Here is a 5,680-nt window from a genome sequence, read left to right as displayed (position 1 = left end):
GCAGAGCTTTATGGGGGAAAGTCTCATGCCTCTTCCAGGAAATCAGAACAACTGGGTCCCTCTTTGAAGTGCCTGTACACTAATGCCCATGGCATGGTGAGCAAACAGAAGAAATTAGAGGTCTGCGTGCAGTTGCAGGGCTATGATCGAATTCAGATCACAGAGATTTGATGAGAGCTCACAGGACTGAGTGCCACCGTGGATGGATACAAGCTCTTAAGGAAGGTTAGAACATGAAGGTGAGGAGGGAGAGTTGCTCTGTATGTGAGTGCAGCAGGGGTGCATGGAGCTCTGCCTGATCAGGACGAAGTAGTAGCTGAGGCCTTCTTCAGACAACTGGAAGAAGCCTCATGTTTGCAGACCCTGATCCTCGTGGGGGACTTTAGCCACCAGAGGTTCCTTCCAGCCTCAAGTATTCTGTGATTCTGTATTACACTCTGCCCTCTAGGAAACCTGCAATGAAAATACCAGTCATGGGAGCGAAGCACTAGAGAATTACGTAAGGAGTTGAGCGTTTGCTGTAGTTGAAGACACTTAGATGATTTATCTCATTGTACGAGGATCAAGGAGTATGGATATCTGGAGCTTGGCCATGCCTCATCTACCGTATTCTTCCCCTTTAACGGGGATGGTAGTGTTTTGGCTACTGCAATGTGCGTGGCTGCTTATAGCAGAGACGGCAGGTTAGGCCTTTCCTTTTCTATCATAGGAAGACAAAATTTTAGCCCCTGCATCTTGAACAGAAACACTATGTTGCCTTCTCTCCAGCGGTCTTTTTATCCCTCTAAATTGGCTAAATCAAGAGATTGATGGCAGAGCTGCTCTGCTGGCAAGAACTGGAGATAAAAGGCTGATGGAGCAGCCTCTACCTCATTGCAAAAAGGTTTTATTTGAATTAATGGTTTGTTTTTTCACCCAGTACTCTCCTATAGCACTTGAGACTCCCAGGAGTTATGTTCATGGGTAAATGCGGTGTTTTATTAGGCAGACACAGTACCATAAGCAGAACTGTTTCCACTAATATGGGATTCACTAGGGATAAGTCTGTGTGTCCCTTCTCCATCATAGGTCTCATCTACTGAAGAAAAAAAGCCAAACCAAAATAAACCCAACAGGCCTTTTCCTGTGTTACGTATGTAATAGTTATTGGCAAGGATTTTAACTTTCCTTCCCACAAGGATGGCTTAGGGTTTCTTTTAGGATGTGGGAGGTGCCAGTGTGTGTGATGCGAATAGCAGAAACCAGGTCAAGCACAGGAGTTCATGACCAGAATGGCATTTGTTGGGGAGACAGGCTGAGATCAAAGAACATAAAAGTGGTTGTACTGGGAAACTATACTGTACACTGTACAAGAGAGACAGACTGCCTCCAGTAGCGGCCAGAAATGGGTGCCTAGGGGAGAATAAGAACAGGATAAGAGTATATAGTAACTCCCCCAGACATCCCTGCTGCTATGAGCTATTTTCAGTCCAGAGGATTTCCTGAGCTTGTTGTGGTTTAACTGTTTAGTAACCTGCAATAGATCTCTCTTCCAAGTCCAGTCTCCCTTTCAACCCCCAAAAACTATGCATGCAGGGTGCTCCTTGGCAAGGAGCTACTGTGTGAACTGCCTCTGATTATATGTTTCTGAATCCAGTTCCTACTACCTTCATTTGACCATCCCTAGTTCTGGTGGTGGAGGACATGCTGAATGGTCAGCCTTTGACCACCCTCCTCATGCCACTTAGACCTTTACAATACTGCTTCAGTTATCTGTGACTTAGGGTTTTTTTTGAAGGCTATAAAGAAGCCATCCCACGTCTTTCAAAGAAGACAGCAAGGATGATCAAACTTTTCCAGTTCTGCTATTTCATTTTGATGTAAGGAGACTGGAACTGCCCCCAGTTTTGGCATAGTGATGATTCTTTATTCCTTCTAATAATTCCTACCGCTGGGTTTTCTTCTTTGAGCACTGAGCTGCTGTTTTAATGAAAGCATCTACCAAAACGCCAAAGTCTTGCTCATGAATGGTAATGGTCAGTTGAGAGCGTATCAAGAAAATTCCCTAGCTATGGGAGAAGTTTAATTCCTCCAGCAGGGATTGCAATCCTCTGCATTACCCAAGGAAAGTTTAAAATGGCAGAAAACGTGAGGAGAAGAGACAGTACTTCCTCACACCTTTGTTTCCTTTAAATGCTGGCTGCTCTTCTTTGCCTTGGACAGCTGAGACCTCTTGCTTAGGATCACGAGCACCATCTAAGACTGAGGTGTCTGCACTGGCCACAGAGTAACAGATGAGCCACCACTTCATTATCCAAACCCAGGAAAGAATTTCTTCATCCAAAACTGTTCGTTTCCCTTTCACCCTGTGTTCTTGTTAAATACCTTCAACCTATTAAATACCCCAAAATTCCTCAGTAGCTCTATTGCCTTGCTTACATGCAAATTTTTACAACATGGTGCATGTCAAAGTTTACTCAGGCCTTGAAAAGTGTCTGCCACAACAGTTGCATTTGCCACTTGAATATCAACCTGGAATTTTTGTAGGTAACTGTTCCTCTCCATTTACTCTTCTATTAAAAGATGAATTGACTGGTTTTGCAAACCAACCTCTGCACACACAAAAATCAGCAAGATGGTTTTTGTTTTCAGTGGGAACAGAAAACTGTCCAAGAGCAATCTGTGTTTCACTGAAACAGTGGTCTGGGTTTTGTACCTATGGAAAGGGTGTGCATTTCTCACTTGCACGAACAGTATAGTATTTAATGAACTTACTAGTTGGTAATTAGCTAGCAGCATATATAGAATGACTGTAATACTGTGATAGTCTGCTACTAGATAATCAAAAGCAAAACTGTGTAGGCTTGTAACACGTGCAGAGGAAAGACCTCACTGGTAGAGCCACTCTGTTAGCAGGAGCTCCCAATACTTCAGTTAAAAACAAGCAGGTTTCTTCCTGGCTGACCTGTTTAAAATTTATGGTCAGCCCCATAGCGTCCGATTCTTTAACTTAGGTTTCACTTAGTCTGTGGTGCTGTTGTCTGCTTACATTTCTGTGTCTGTTTGTTCCATGTTGTGTTGGCTTTTAATATGAATAAGATGGGCTTTGTGGTCTTGCTTTTATTTTTCCTAAGTAAATACACATTTCTAAAGGTTCTTCAGAAACAGGCCTGATTGTGTGAATGACTTTATAGATGGCTAATGTGACCAGCAAGGAAAAATGTGCCAACCCCCCCCTCCCTGCATTTCATGTTGCTGTAAACAATGCCTCAACATGTCCATGATTCTGTTGGGTAAGATGATGTCATGCTGGTTTTTTCTTGTTTATATTAGTACAGATGTGCACACCAAACTTTGAGAGACTTGAGAGCTTCATGCTGTAGTCAGTGACATAGAAAAGGACTGAGTCATAATGGCTCAAAATGTTTTGGTAGTTTCTCTAAGGTTGAATAGTATCTTCATGTTGGGATACTCTGTGGCTTATGGCGAGAGAGCGCTTGGGAGCCAATTCGTGGTGGCCTGATGTGGGGAGCTGAGCAGCTGCACCCCAGTTTGGGGTGTCCCACTCATGGCTGCTGTCCTGAAATGGTGGCAGGAGGTCGCTCCCAACCAAGAGGAAGGTGCAAGAGGACATGTGTCTGTGCCTTGCCCCTTCCTCACTTGAACAACAGCTCGTGGCCCTTTGGGCAGGGCTTTGGGCAAGTGCAGGCAGAGATGCTGGGCTGTTAGCACTGTGCATGTTGCCTGAGCAGCTGTTCCTCATCTCCTCCGAGGGAAAGAGGCACCGGGCCAAGCTGAAAGCTCCTCCAGGCTGGGTCTGGCCTGCAGACCCCAGTTGGGCTCTGCTGAGCTAGCCCATCCATGCTGTAACTGCGCTGAAAATTATCTGCTTGTGCAAGATTTATATATTTTAATTAGCATGGTTTGATGTGGGGGGTGTGGGTATAACCGATCACATTCTAAAAGTAGTTTCTGCTACTGTTTTGAACGTCTGTATCTATAAATCCAAGACACTTAACATGTACTAGGTTTGGCACCGTTTCTGAAGTGTTGCTTTAGATTAATGTCGATGTTGTATATGTATTGAATCTTTTTTTTTGATCTAGGAAATTAATGTTATCGTCGTGAGCAACAAATAGGCTGTTTGAAAAGGCATAAGGCTGAATTATCAGTGTGGCTAGTGGGCGTTAACATGAACTGCTTTCTTCTCTGTTATTTTAAACCAGTGAAATTGCTGATAAGGGGCTTTGAGTTAGGAAAAGAAAGAGCAAGTTTGGTGCCTCCGCTTTATAGGCAGGCATCCTCTCTCAGCTATGCATTATGGATCATAAGAAATAGTTTAAAAGCACAATATGCAGACGAGGCAAAAATATTCAATCATCTGATAATAATTTTGATTGCAGTGCAGTCATTTAAAACTTTGGTACTTTCAGGAAAGAATAAATGTGGACGCTACAGAATCTGTATGAAAAAAGGAAGTATAGAGCAAGATAGGGCACGTGCACAAGCGATTTAAACACATAAAACAGTGTGGCGATTAATTTGAATGGTGCTGGGTAGGACAATTGCCCAGGAAGGTGTGGAAGGGAGCTGGAGGGAGCATACATTCCTGGGGACTCCCGGAAGAAGCTGATGAAACAAGAAGAATTACTTAAAGTAATTTAAATATTGACTTGTGCTCTGGGTAATTTCTGTCTGACTTAGTGGAAGTTCCTTTTTACCCAGATTTTAGTAGAATCTGTGCACATTGTTATTCTGAAGAAAGATTATTTTCTCAAAGATGATGTTTACCGTTTGCAAGATGATCAAACAGATGGTTTAAATTTGTTCTGATGCTCTGTGTTTTTTCACAGTCTCTTTGTAAGTTAAATAAACTTGAAAATGATCTGTCTAGAACTGTGTCATTTCCCAGACGAGATAGCTGCTTGAGGACATGCCTGTCTTCTCTCTCCAAAGAGATAATCCTCACCTTCTGTAAATAGCAATGACTGTGGTTCTCTGCCCTTCCAGGACTTTTGCTCCTCTCTCTGCTCTCCAAAATGAGCCCATGACCTCAGAGCCTCCTACCATAGCTTCTAAAAGAGGTCCTTCATTGTCAATTCTCCATGGACATTGTCCATGTCCTTTTCTCTTCCTGTTAGTCACCCTGAGTGTATGGATCCTGTCTTCCATGCCAAGAGGGAGCACGGAAAAAGCAGGGCAGCATGACAGAGTGATATTCCCAGTGTGACAGAAGTGATATTCCCACTGTGCAGCTATTCAGAAGTTCCTTTTAGCATCCCTCCAACGGTTCAAAGTCTCTTCTTCCTTGCTGGCAAAGCACCCGCTGCAGCCCACAAATGATAGCCACGTGGGTCGCCTTCTGAAGGGATGAATGTGTAACTGTTCATCCCACGTGTTACAGGCTGACGCTGGTTTCTGAACTAGCTCAAGTTTGTTCAGACTGACTGGTTTCCATCCTCTGTAGCAGGCAGTGCTGCCATAGCCCCCCACCTGCCTCTTATGCAGTTAATGAAGATCTTCTGAAGTGCTCATGGAAGCCTTGATTAACTAAGCAGCTCCAGAAAACTTATTTGTGCATGACAAAGCAGTGAAAAAAAATTTTTCTTTTTTCTTTTCTCCCCTTTCATTTTAATGAAACACTAATAAACCCCTCAGAAATTGACATTTTCACATTTTTCAGGTAAATATTTATGAGTTT

Source organism: Aptenodytes forsteri, unplaced genomic scaffold (genome assembly GCF_000699145.1).
Source record: "Aptenodytes forsteri isolate BGI_AS27 unplaced genomic scaffold, ASM69914v1 Scaffold155, whole genome shotgun sequence".
In the NCBI taxonomy this organism is placed as follows: domain Eukaryota; kingdom Metazoa; phylum Chordata; class Aves; order Sphenisciformes; family Spheniscidae; genus Aptenodytes; species Aptenodytes forsteri.
This window is presented reverse-complemented; position numbering follows the sequence as displayed.